This window comes from Oncorhynchus kisutch, linkage group LG3 (assembly GCF_002021735.2).
Source record: "Oncorhynchus kisutch isolate 150728-3 linkage group LG3, Okis_V2, whole genome shotgun sequence".
In the NCBI taxonomy this organism is placed as follows: domain Eukaryota; kingdom Metazoa; phylum Chordata; class Actinopteri; order Salmoniformes; family Salmonidae; genus Oncorhynchus; species Oncorhynchus kisutch.
Genome location: NC_034176.2, coordinates 21,149,907 through 21,164,627, shown reverse-complemented (window position 1 = coordinate 21,164,627; position 14,721 = coordinate 21,149,907).

Sequence of the window (14,721 nt, the reverse complement as noted above, 5' to 3'; positions counted from 1 at the left end):
GTTCCTCAAATTGACAGGGCACGGACTCTACCCTCGGTTTTTCAGGCTCATCTGTCCACACAAACATACAAACAAATACATGAGCGCGCACACACACACACACACACACACACACACATACACACACACACACACACACACACACACACACACACACACACACACACACACACACACACACACACACACACACACACACACCTCTGTAGTGTTTCTCTCCCTCACACACAAAGTGTGTTGATGTAGAGGTGCTGTGGTGCAGCAATGGCTGTGAGGTAACCATGTCAGAGTGTATGTCAAGCCAGAAATACAGGGAATACGAGCATTGATGTTTATCGTGACCAGGCTGGCTGAATCGCTGGATGCTGCCAACCTGATCCAGGCCTGAGTCACCGCCCATGGACGGGATGGCGGCTGTAGTCGGTGGGAACCTCTGATGTGGAACCTCTGATATCCCTCCTGCCTACTGGAAGTTCTTTGTTTATTACCCTTTCTTCCTTGCTTTCTTTCTTGTTGGTTTTACCCTTTTTTCTAATCTAAATGGGAACTGGGGTTCTGATAGCTGAGAGAGCGTGAACAATCTTAGGTAAGTTTGTTGTTTATGCCCAATTAATGTGGATGTTCCCTCAGTACACAGAAATAGCCAACAGCAACTTAATCTCTGATGTGAAGCTGCTGCAGTCAGACAAGCTTTGCTGTAGCAAATGTACAGTACATTCTGCCAGAGGGCACATGACTACAAACCACAGTTACAATAACCCTACCACTACAAACCAGTTACAATAGCCCTACCACTACAAACCAGTTACAATAGCCCTACCACTACAAACCACAGTTACAATAGCCCTACCACTACAAACCAGTTACAATAGCCCTACCACTACAAACCAGTTACAATAACCCTACCACTACAAACCAGTTACAATAGCCCTACCACTACAAACCACAGTTACAATAGCCCTACCACTACAAACCACAATTACAATAGCCCTACCACTACAAACCACAGTTACAATAGCCCTACCACTACAAACCAGTTACAATAGCCCTACCACTACAAACCAGTTACAATAACCCTACCACTACAAACCACAGTTACAATAACCCTACCACTACAAACCACAGTTACAATAACCCTACCACTACAAACCACAGTTACAATAACCCTACCACTACAAACCACAGTTACAATAGCCCTACCACTACAAACCAAATCAAATCAAATTTTATTTGTCACATACACATGGTTAGCAGATGTTACTGCGAGTGTAGCGAGTGTACCACAGTTACAATAACCCTACCACTACATACCACAGTTACAATAACCATACCACTACATACCACAGCTACAATAACCCTACCACTACATACCACAGTTACAATAACCATACCACTACATACCACAGTTACAATAACCCTACCACTACATACCACAGTTACAATAACCATACCACAGTTACAATAACCCTACCACTACATACCACAGTTACAATAAAGCTACCCCTACATACCACAGTTACAATAACCCTATCACCGCAGGCTAACCACTATACACTTATTCATGTACTGTAGAATGATTTGTCTAAATCACATTACTTTTTGTACAGTTCTCAAGACACTTGATATGACAAACAAGCAAGTAAAGGTCATGGTAGGTGGTTGATTATTGTGTGAAGATTTCCGTTTGAGATTAAATGGAAATGAATGGGCCAGTACTGTACTGTAACCTAGCTCTCAGCCCGGTCTGGCAGCTCTCATCCACTTCCTCAGCAGTTTCAGGAAACCCTACCACCCAACACAGTTTTATCTCGCAAACAGTCACATAATTTAAAATAAAAACATGTAAAGAAGGAATCCCTCCTTAAACTGTACAGTAAATATATAAAGTGAAGTCAGAGTAGGATGAGAGATGAGCTGAGAGGTGTTGAGCTTGAGACAACACTCTGGATCCTCTCTCCCCCTCTCCTCTCTGATTTCCTCAATCAACCCAGAGCTGGTGAACATGATGGAGCCAGCCCCAATCTATTATTCATAGAGGCTTTTCTGGTCCACATAAACATAGCATGAATAATTGAGCTACAGGTAATTAATCATTGAAAAGAGCAGGATTGTAATCTATGTGGCACTCTGTACATGGTTGGATGCCTGGGTCTGGGCGCCAGCCGACAGGCCCTGTAGTATACTGTAATCCTTGCAATAGCTCATCTCCCTTCCACATCACATCTCATGATAGATTCATGATGTGGGAGCCTATGTAAATGTGAAATGGCACTATTCCAGGCTTCATCATTTATTGCAGACTATACCAGAACCTATGGCAATGCAGTTCTTCTGAAGCCTTGGTCCTGTAACTCAATGGAGCACAGTGAGATGAGGACATGGATCTCTCGCAGTAAATATGTAGACATGCTGTAAAGGGGAACTCACTCTCAGTGAACAGTAGATTAAATACGCTCACTGGCCAGTTTATTAGCTACACCCATCTAGTACCGGGTTGGACCCCCCTTTAGCTCCAGAACAGCCTGAATTATCTGGGGAATGGATTCTAGAAGTTGAACATGTTCCACAGGGATGTTGGTCCATGCCATCACGCAGTTGCTGCAGATTTGACAGCGGTACACCACCACCAGCCTGTACCGTTGACACCAGGTCATGCTGCTTACGCCAAATCCTGACTCTGCCATCAGCATGACGCAACAGGAAGCGGGATGCATCGAACCAGGCAATGTTTTTTCACTCCTCAATTGTGCAATGTTGGTGATCGCGTGCTCACTGGAGCAGCTTCTCCTTGTTATTAGCTGATATGAGTGGAACCTGGTGTGGTCGTCTGCTGCAATAGCCCATCCGTGACAACGATCGACGGGTTATGTGTTCTGAGATGCCGTTCTGCACACCACTGTTGTACTGTGCTGTCATTTGTCTGTTTTTGGTCCGCCCGTTAGCTTGCCATTCTCCTTCTACCTCAGCTCAATGAGCTGTTTTCAACCACAGGACTGCCGCTGACTGGATTATCTTTTGTCACACCATTCTTGGGAAACCCTAGACACTGTTATGCGTGAAAAGCCCAGGGGGACGTTTCTGAGATACTGGATCCAGCGTGCCTGCCATCGACGATCATACCCCACTCAAGGCTGCTTAGGTCACTCGTTTTGCCCATTCTAACTTTCAATCAAACAGTAACTGAATGCCTCGATGCCTATCTGCCTGTTTTATATACTATAGCAAGCCATGGTCACATGACTCTCTGTCTGTAGAAGTGAACGTGTGGTGTACCTAATAATAATAAACTGGTTGGTACAGTGCCTTGCGAAAGTATTCGGCCCCCTTGAACTTTGCGACCTTTTGCCACATTTCAGGCTTCAAACATAAAGATATAAAACTGTATTTTTTTGTGAAGAATCAACAACAAGTGGGACACAATCATGAAGTGGAACGACATTTATTGGATATTTCAAACTTTTTTAACAAATCAAAAACTGAAAAATTGGGCGTGCAAGATTATTCAGCCCCTTTACTTTCAGTGCAGCAAACTCTCTCCAGAAGTTCAGTGAGGATCTCTGAATGATCCAATGTTGACCTAAATGACTAATGATGATAAATACAATCCACCTGTGTGTAATCAAGTCTCCGTATAAATGCACCTGCACTGTGATAGTCTCAGAGGTCCGTTAAAAGCGCAGAGAGCATCATGAAGAACAAGGAACACACCAGGCAGGTCCGAGATACTGTTGTGAAGAAGTTTAAAGCCGGATTTGGATACAAAAAGATTTCCCAAGCTTTAAACATCCCAAGGAGCACTGTGCAAGCGATAATATTGAAATGGAAGGAGTATCAGACCAATGCAAATCTACCAAGACCTGGCCGTCCGTCTAAACTTTCAGCTCATACAAGGAGAAGACTGATCAGAGATGCAGCCAAGAGGCCCATGATCACTCTGGATGAACTGCAGTGATCTACAGCTGAGGTGGGAGACTCTGTCCATAGGACAACAATCAGTCGTATATTGCACAAATCTGGCCTTTATGGAAGAGTGGCAAGAAGAAAGCCATTTCTTAAAGATATCCATAAAAAGTGTCGTTTAAAGTTTGCCACAAGCCACCTGGGAGACACACCAAACATGTGGAAGAAGGTGCTCTGGTCAGATGAACTTTTTGGCAACAATGCAAAACGTTATGTTTGGCGTAAAAGCAACACAGCTCATCACACTGAACACACCATCCCCACTGTCAAACATGGTGGTGGCAGCATCATGGTTTGGGCCTGCTTTTCTTCAGCAGGGACAGGGAAGATGGTTCAAATTGATGGGAAGATGGATGGAGCCAAATACAGGACCATTCTGGAAGAAAACCTGATGGAGTCTGCAAAAGACCTGAGACTGGGATGGAGATTTGTCTTCCAACAAGACAATGATCCAAAACATAAAGCAAAATCTACAATGGAATGGTTCAAAAATAAACATATCCAGGTGTTAGAATGGCCAAGTCAAAGTCCAGACCTGAATCCAATCGAGAATCTGTGGAAAGAACTGAAAACTGCTGTTCACAAATGCTCTCCATCCAACCTCACTGAGCTCGAGCTGTTTTGCAAGGAGGAATGGGAAAAAATTTCAGTCTCTCGATGTGCAAAACTGATAGAGACATACCCCAAGCGACTTACAGCTGTAATCGCAGCAAAAGGTGGCGCTACAAAGTATTAACTTAAGGGGGCTGAATCATTTTGCATGCCCAATTTTTCAGTTTTTGATTTGTTAAAAAAGTTTGAAATATCCAATAAATGTCGTTCCACTTCATGATTTTGTCCCACTTGTTGTTGATTCTTCACAAAAAAATACAGTTTTATATCTTTATGTTTGAAGCCTGAAATGTGGCAAAAGGTCGCAAAGTTCAAGGGGGCCGAATACTTTCGCAAGGCACTGTAAGTGTATAGTAGTAGTGGTATCGAATCCCAATGTGGAATGGTAACTGCTACACAGTTACCATTCCATTTACATAAGTATTCAGACCCTTTACTCAGTGCTTTGTTGAAGCACCTTTGGCAGCAATTACAGCCTTGAATCTTCTTGGATATGACTCCACAATCTTGGCACACCTGTATTCTGGGAGTTTCTCAAGCTCTGTCAGGTTGGATGGGGAGCGTTGCTGCACAGCTATTTTCAGGTCTCTCCAGAGATGTTCGATCGGGTTCAAGTACGGACTCTGGCTGGGCCATTCAAGGACATTCAGAGACTTGTCACGAAGCCACTCCTGCATTGTCTTGAATGTGTGCTTAGGGTTGTTGTCCTGTTGGAAGGTTAACCTTCGCCTCAGTCAGGTCCTGAGCGCTCTGGAGCAAGTTTTCATCAAGGATCTCTCTGTACTTTGCTCCGTTCATCTTTGCCTAGATCCTGACTAGTCTCCCTGACACTGAAAAACATCCCCACAGTATGATACTGCCACCACCATTCCTCACCGTAGGGATGGTGCCAGGTTTCCTCCAGAAGTGACGCTTGGCATTCAGGGCAAAGAGTTCAGTCTTGGTTTCATCCGACCAGAAAATCTTGTTTCTCATGGTCTGAGAGTCTTTAGGTGCCTTTTGGCAAACTCCAAGCGGGCTGTCATGTGCCTTTTACTGCGGAGTGGCTTCCGTCTGGCCACTCTACCATAAAAGCCTGATTGGTGGAGTGCTGCAGAGATGGTTGTCCTTCTGGAAGTTTCTCCCTCCCATCTCCACAGAGGACCTCTAGAGCTCTGTCAGAGTGACCATCGGGATCTTGGTCACCTCCCTGACCAAGGCCCTTCTCCCCCGAGTTTGGTCGGGTGGCTACCTCTAGGAAGAGTCTTGGTGGTTCCAAACTTCTTCCATTTAAGAATGATGGAGGCCATTGTGTTCTTGGGGACCTTCAATGCTGCAGACATTTATTGGTACCCTTCCCCAGATCTGTGCCTTGCCACAATCCTGTCTCGGAGCTCCACGGACAATTCCTTCGACCTCATGGCTTGGTTTTTGCTCTGACATGCACTGTCAACTGTGGGACCTCAACACAGGTTGTGTGCCTTCCAAATCATGTCCAATCAATTGAATTTACCACAGGTGGACTCCAATCAAGTTGTAGAAACATCTCACGGATGATCAATGGAAACAGGATGTACCTGAGCTCAATTTCAAGTCTCATCGCAAAGGGTCTGAATACTGATGTTTAATTAATAAGTTAGTAAGGTATTTAAAAAAACTTGCTTTCGCTTTGTCATTATGGGGTATTTGTGTGTAGATTGCTGAGAATTATTATATTTTAATCCATTTTAGAATAAGGCTGTAACATAACAAAATATGGAAAAAGTCAAGGGATCTGAATACTTTCTGAAGGTGATGTATGCCCATACATCCACATTAATACAGGCCTGGGTTGACAAATAATTCACAGTGTGCATGAGTTTGAAGGTAGGAGAAAGAGAGAACTAGTGTACAGCCCCTTCAGAAAGTATCCACACTGCTTTACTTTTTCAAAATGTTGTTGTTATACCATGAATTTAAAATGTATTACATTTTGTTTTCTGTCACTGGCCTACACCAGAGCATGTGAGAAGAGTTGAGTGGTCGGAAATCCGGCTCATCGCTCATGGAAAGGTGCTTGAACACCGGTCCAGCGCTCCACATCCTTCTGCTCCACTAAAAAAACACTCCTCTCTCACAGAAAAAAACTGCTGCTCCAAATTCGCTCCATTCATTAAAATCACAATTTAACCACAACATTCATCCGTTTTTGGACTATCTCCACCTACCATTTGGTTTTGAAGTATTTAAACTAAACCATATGATTTGAATGAAAAGTATTATAATAAACACTAAAAAGGGTGAATGTAAGAAGCGCTAATAATTTCAAATAGGCTACATACACCTTTCTTTGGCCGCCTCTCCTTCCAGTTCTCTGCTGCCAATGACTGGAACGAACTACAAAATCTCTGAAACTGGAAACACTCATCTCCCTCACTAGCTTTAAGCACCAGCTGTCAGAGCAGCTCACAGATTACTGCACCTGTACATAGCCCATCTATTATTTAGCCCAAACAACTACCTCTTTCCCTACTGTATGTATTTTATTTATTTATTTATTTTGCTCCTTTGCACCCCATTATTTGTATTTCTACTTTGCACATTCTTCCACTGCAAATCTACCATTCTAGTGTTCTACTTGCTATATTGTATTTACTTTGCCACCATGGCCTTTTTTTTGCCTTTACCTCCCTTATCTCACATCGTATATTGACTTCTTTATACTGTATTATTGACTGTATGTTTGTTTTGCTTCATGTGTAACTCTGTGTTGTTGTATGTGTCGAACTGCTTTGCTTTATCTTGGCCAGGTCGCAATTGTAAATGAGAATTTGTTCTCAAATAGCCTACCTGGTTATATAAGGGTGACATAAAGAAAAAGAAAAACATGTCATATTAAACAGCATATAAACACATATAAACACTATAAACACTCTAAAGGTCAGGACCACTCTAAAGGTCAGGAGCCAGACAGGGAGCCTAATTATTTAGGCTATATTATTTCAATTATTTCAAGGCTATAGCCTACAAAGAAATACATTGTGAAGCATTTGCAAGTGCAACACACTAGACTGGTAGGGAGTCAGGGACATTAAGCGTTCAGCATTTAAACAACATTTAGCTGTATTAAATCATTAAAGTCTTTAAATTGCAAATTTTTGCTGTGAATTACTTAGAATTAAACATACATTTAACAAAAAGTGCCTTATTAGGCTCAGTCTACATTGCCTCTTAATTCATTTTTAGAAACACTGCGCTAGCAGAGCCACTGGGGATGCTAAATACCGTTTTGCCCACACTTGCCAGGCTGGGCATGGATGCAGATGTTTTTTTCTTCTTCTATAGGTAGGCCTAAAGGTTTTTAGGCAAAATAACCAAATCAAAATGGAAAGCTCCTTGAAAGTTGGATTATGACCTATTGTATAGAATAGATAATAGAACAAAAATGAACAAAACTTTTAAGAGATCAGATTTTTCATTTATAAATACTTTGCTACAATGACACACTTAGTTATCTACCTGCCTACCTCCTTCCTTTGTTTTAGCATTAGCACATACATCTCCAATTGGCAGATGAGTAAAACATTTAAAGCAGTCATTGAATATTTATTTGCGCATGGTGAAGTTATTAATTAAACTTTGGATGGTGTATCAATACACCCAGTCACTACAAAGATACAGGCGTCCTTCTTAACTCAATTGCTGAAGAGGAAGGTAACCTCTCAGAGATTTCAACAGTTACAGAGTTAATGGCTGTGATAGGAGAAAACTGAGGATAGATCAGTAGCATTTTAGTTACTCCACAATACTAACTTAATTGACAGAGTGAAAAGAAGGAAGCCTGTACATAATACCAATATTCCAAAAGATGCATCCTGTTTGCAACAAGGCACTAAAGTAATACTGCAAGAAATGTGTCAAAGCAATACATTTTGTGTCCTGAATACAAAGTGTTATGTTTGGGGCAAATCCAATACAACACATTATGCTTGTAATTGTTATGAACCGGGGAGTTTTTCCGGATAAAAATAAATGGAATGGAGCTAAGCACAGCCAAAATGCTAGAGGAAAACCAGGCTAACGGGGATCCTAATAAATTAAATCAAAATTCAGTCTGCTTTCCACCAGACACTGGGAGACGAATTCACCAACCAGCAGGACAATAACCTAAAATATAAGGCCAAATCTAAACTGGAGTTGCCTACCAAGAGGAGAGTGAATGTTCCTGAGTAGCCAAGTTACAGTTACACTACTTAAAAATCTATGGTAAAACCTGAAAACGGCTGTCTAGTCATGATCAACAACCAATTGGATAGAGCTTGAACATTTTTGAAAGAATAATGGTAAAATGTTGCACAATCTAGTTGTGGAAAACTCTTCGAGACTTACCCTGAAAAACTTACAGCTGTAATCGCTGCCAAAGGTGCATCTACAAAGTAAATGAGATATTTCTGTATAAAATGTTCAATATATTTGCTAAAAATGTCTAAAAACATGTTTTTACTTTGTCATTATGGGGTATTTATTGTGTGTATAGAAAAAAAACAATTTAATCCATTTTGAATTCAGGCTGTAACAAAACAAAATGTGGAATACGTCAAAGGGGTATGAATATTTTCTGAAGCCACTGTACATAAAGGTAAGATCTAATGGGAGGGACTCAGATAAGCGACAGGAAAAGTAATACATGATGCCCCCAACTCAACAATGCCATTTACAGCATATGAATCTCCCTACTGCAGTCACCACGGCTAAGTTTCACATTTTCATATTTTTATACTGTAACAACCCTACAGAGCAAAAGTATTACAATTCGGGCCCTCATGGTCCCATAGCATCACTAGGTTTCATTCTTCCCCTTTAATCAACCAATCTCGAACCTATAGCTTGATCCGATCCCTGAGCCAGTTAAGTCCTGATACCTGACATGCTATCTCTTTACATCATGAGATTCTACAGCTCCATAGTTCCACATCTCTTAGAAGGCGGCAGGCTCTGTCCAGGCAACCCTGGGAACTGGGCCGCTAAGAAGACAGAGCTGGAGGTTCTTCCCCACTGCCCTTCTTTTTACACCCCCTGAGGGAGAGGAGGCAGTAGATGGAGCCATGAAGACTTTGACTCCAGACCAAATCAATTTGCCTGAGGCTTCCTAGCTGCCCAGACTGTCCAGCGGCCCCCTTACACCACACAACAGTGACCAGTGTTAATGACGTGACAGAGAGCGGCTGTTGATGATGCTATTTCTCTCCTTTATCTATCCAGTAAGGCTTGTCTCATGATCTCTAGGTGCAGTAAATTAGAAGCACCAGAAACACTACATGATTTAGAGAGCAAAACAAAGCAGCTCATTCAACTAATTGATGTTGACGTTATAACAGAACAACTATCGTGGGAAGATTTAACAGGCTTTTCTGGCCTTCTGCTTCATTGATAGATAATGGAATCATTGTCCTAATGGTGTTGGGGTTTCTTGTGTCCAGTCTTGAGTCCAGTCTCATACTTTTCAAGTGCAAACATCATACTGTATCTCTTTCTGGTTTAAAAGGACTCCTTATAAACACAACACAGTGCTAGTGATTTATAGTGCAAAAACAAAGCAGCATATTCCCTTGCTGCGGACTTCATGTTACTAAAATTGTCAGCGTAAGATTTGAATAGACTTTGTATGCTATCCGTTGAAAGGGGATGATGAGATCATATATTGTACTGTGGATTGTATAGGTTATATAAAAAGAAAGCACGGAGGTTTACATTGTTTACATAACATTTACATTGTTATCAAACAGTCAATAAAAACTGGAGAAATCCAGAGCCATCTAGTGGACATGACTTATTACTGTGCAATGAACCCACTATTAGCCTACTAAACCTGTTCAGGATACAATGAGGTGAGTTTTACAGTGCCTTGCAAAAGTATTCACCCCCTTTGCTATGAAGCCCACTATGAAGCCCCTAAAAAAGATCTGGTGCAACCAATTACCTTCATAAGTCACATAATTAGTTAAATAAAGTCCACCTGTGTGCAATCTAAGTGTCACATGATCTGTCACATGATCTCAGTATATATAAAGCTGTTCTGAAAGGCCCCAGAGTCAGCAACACCACTAAGCAAGGAGCACCACCAAGCAAGCGCACCATGAAGACCAAGGAGCTCTCCAAACAGTTCAGGGACAAAGTTGTGGAGAAGTACAGATTAGGGTTGGGTTATAAATAAATATCCGAAACTTTGATCATCCCACGGAGCAATTAAATCCATTATTAAAAAAAGGAAAGAATATGACACCACAACAAACCTGCCAAGAGAGTGCCGCCCAACAAATCGGATCAGGCAAGGAGGGCATTAATCAGAGAAGCACCAAAGATAACCCTGAAGAAGCTGCAAAGCTCCAAAGTGGAGATTGGGGTATCTGTCCATAGCACCACTTAAAGCAGTACACTCCACAGAGCTGGGCATAAAAACAATAAGCAAACATGTTTGGTGTTCGACAAAAGGCATGTGGGAGACTCCCCAAACATATGGAAGAAGGTACTCTGGTCAGATGAGACTAAAATTTAGCTTTTTGGCCATCAGGGAAAACGCTATGTCTGGTGCACACACAACACCTCCCATTAACCAGAGAATACCATCCCCACAGTGAAGCATGGTGCTGGCAGCATCATGTTGTGGGGATGTTTTTCATCGGCAGGGACTAGGAAACTGGTCAGAATTGAAGGAATGATGGATGGCGCTAAATACAGGGAAATTCTTGAGGGAAACCGGTTTGTCTTCCAGAGATTTGAGACTGGGATGGAGGTTCACATTTCAGCAGGACAATGACCCGAAGCATACTGCAGAAGCAACACTCGAGTGATTTAAGGGGAAACATTTAAATGTCTTGGAATGGCCTAGTCAAAGCCCAGACCTCAATCCAATTGAGAATCTGTGGTATGACTTAAAGATTGCTGGACACCAGCGGAACCCATCCAACTTGAAGGAGCTGGAGCACTTTTGCCTTGAAGAATGGACAAATCTTTTTTTTTTTTGTAGTGTTCTCTTGTTTGTTTCACAGTAAAACTTATTTTGCATCTTCAAAGTGGTAGGCATGTTGTGTAAATCAAATGATACAAACTCCCCAAAAATCTATTTTCATTCCAGGTTGTAAGGCAACAAAATAGGAAAAATGCCAAGGGGGATGAATACTTTCGCAAGCCACTGTATTTGTTCTAACGTTTTTCTACTACATACCATAAGAAAACTGAGCATTTTCTCACACATTATGCATGTTTACAGTTTGCACTACTGTGCAGTATGTGCTTTGGTACACAGCCCACCTCTAGTAATATAATATCCACATCCTCCCATTTCTTTTACCTTTATTTAACTAAGCAAGTCAGTTAAGAACACATTCTTATTTTCAATGATGGCCTAGGAACAGTGGGTTAACTGCCTGTTCAGGGGCAGAACGACAGATTTGTACCTTGTCGGCTCGGGGATTTGAACTTGCAACCTTTCGGTTACTAGTCCAACACTCTAACCACTAGGCTACCTTGCCGCCCCCTTTCTCTGACCGTAACCAATACTAAACCAAACTTTGAACTGTGACCTTAGGGTGACAAGGAGGAGGATACTACCTACCTACAGTTGAAGTCAGAAGTTTACATACACTTAGGTTGGAGTCACTAAAACTCATTTTTCAACCACTCCACAAATTTCAGACAGGACAGGATTGTTTACAGACAGATTATTTCACTTATAATTCACTGTACCACAATTCCAGTGGGTCAGAAGTTTACATACACTAAGTTGACTGTGCCTTTAAACCGCTTGGAAAATTCCAGAAAATAATGGAATAATGGCTTTAGAAGCTTCTGATAGGCTAATTGACATCATTTGAGTCATTTGGAGGTGCACCTGTGGGTGTATTTCAAGGTCTACCTTCAAACTCAGTGTCTCTTTGCTTGACATCATAGGAAAATCAAAAGAAATCAGCCAAGACCTCAGAAACAAAATGTAGACTTCAACACGTCTGGTTCATCCTTGGGAGCAATTTCCAAATGCATGAAGGTACCACGTTCATCTGTACAATTAATAGTACGCAAGTATAAACACCATGGGACCACACAGCCGTCATACCGCTCAGGAAGGAGACGTGTTCTGTCTCCTAGAGATGAATGTACTTTGGTGCATTCAGAACAGCAGCAAAGGACCTTGTGAAGATGCTGGAGGAAACACAAAAGTACAAAAGTATCTATATCCACAGTAAAACGTGTCCTATATCAACATAACTTGAAAGGCCGCTCAGCAAGAAAGAAGCCACTGCTCCAAAACCGCCATAAAAAAAGCCAGACTATGGTTTGCAACTACACATTGGGGACAAAGATTGTACTTTTTGGAGAAAGGTCCTCTGGTCAGATGAAACAAAAATAATTATGTTTGGCCATAATGACCATCGTTATGTTTGGAGGAAAAAGGGGGAGGCTTGCAAGGTGAAGAACACCATCCCAACCGTGAGGCACAGGGGTGGCAACATCATGTTGCCGGGGTGCTTTGCTGCAGGAGGGACTGGTGCACTTCACAAAATAGATGGCGTCATGAGAAATGGAATTTATGTGAATATATTGAAGCAACATTTCAAGACATCAGTCAGGAAGTTAAAGTTTGGTCGCAAATGGGTCTTCCAAGTTGTTTCAAAATGGTTTAAGGACAACAAAGTCAAGGTATTGGAGTGGCCATCACAAAGCCCTGACCTCAATCCTATTGAAAATTTGTGGGCAGAACTGAAAAAGCTTGTGCGAGCAAGGAGGCCTACTAACCTTACTCAGTTACACCAGCTCTGTCAGGGGGAATGGACCAAATTTCACCCAATTTATTGTGGGAAGCTTGTGGAAGGCTACCCGAAACGTTTGACCCAAGTTAAACAATTTAAAGGCAATGCTACCAAATACTAATTGAGTGTATGTACAATTCTGACCCACTGGGACTGTGATAAAATAAATAAAAGCTGAAATAAATCACTCTCTACTATTATTCTGACATTTCACATTATTAAAATAAAGTGCTGATCCTAACTGACCCAAGACAGGGAATTTATACTAGGATTAAATGTCAGGAATTTTGAAGAACTGAATTTAAATGTATTTGGCTAAGGTGTATGTACACTTATGACTTCCAAATGGATCTATACTGAACAAAAATATTAATGCAACATGCAACAATTTCAATGAGTTACAGTTCGTATAAGGAAATCAGTCAATTGAAATAAATGAATTTGGCCCTAATCTATGGATTTCACGACTGGGCAGGAGTGCAGCCATTGGTGGTTCTGGGAGGGCATAGGCCCACCAACTTGGGTGCCAGACTTAGCCAATCAGAATGAAGCTTTATTTCATCAGCTGTCTGTGTGACTGGTCTCAGACGATCCCGCAGGTGAAGTCAGATGTGGAGGTCCTGGGTTGGCGCTGTTACACGTGGTCTGCGGTTGTGAGGCTGGTTGGACGTACTGCCAAATCTCTAAAACAATGTTGGAGATGGATTATGGTAGCGAAATTAACATTAAATTCTGCAGTCATCATGCCATTTACATGCTCCCTCAACTTGAGGGATCTGTCACATGTTGTGACACAAAACTGCACATTTTAAAGTGGACTTTTATTGTCCCTAGCATAAGGTGCACCTGTGTAATGATCATGCTGTTTAATCAACATCTTGATATGCCACACCTGTCAGGTGGATGGATTATCTTGGAAAAGGAGAAATGCTCACAACAGGGATGTGCACAAATTTGTGCACCAAATTTTAGACAATAAGCATTTTTGTGCATATGGAACATTTCTGGGATCTTTTATTTCAGCTTATGATACATGGGACCAACACTTAATATTTTGCGTTTATATTTCTGTTTAGTATATTAGAAAGTGGAGTCAATTTGGAGAGAAACCTAAACTGGTACCTCCACTGATGACCCTGATCGTGTAGAGGCTAAAGGCCAGTAGAGGGTGCTGCTGCCACACTCCACATGCTTTTCCCAGATGTGCAGGTTTTGGTTCCAGAGCAGCGACTGATTCAACAAAAAAAATGTATAATAATCAAGCCTTTGAGAAGTTGACATTAGTTGAATCAGGTGTTGGTGTGCTACTTTTACTAAGTAGAGGTTGAAAGCTAATGTTTGTAATTACTAATTAAACCCTGACTAAAAATGAGGAAAATTATTG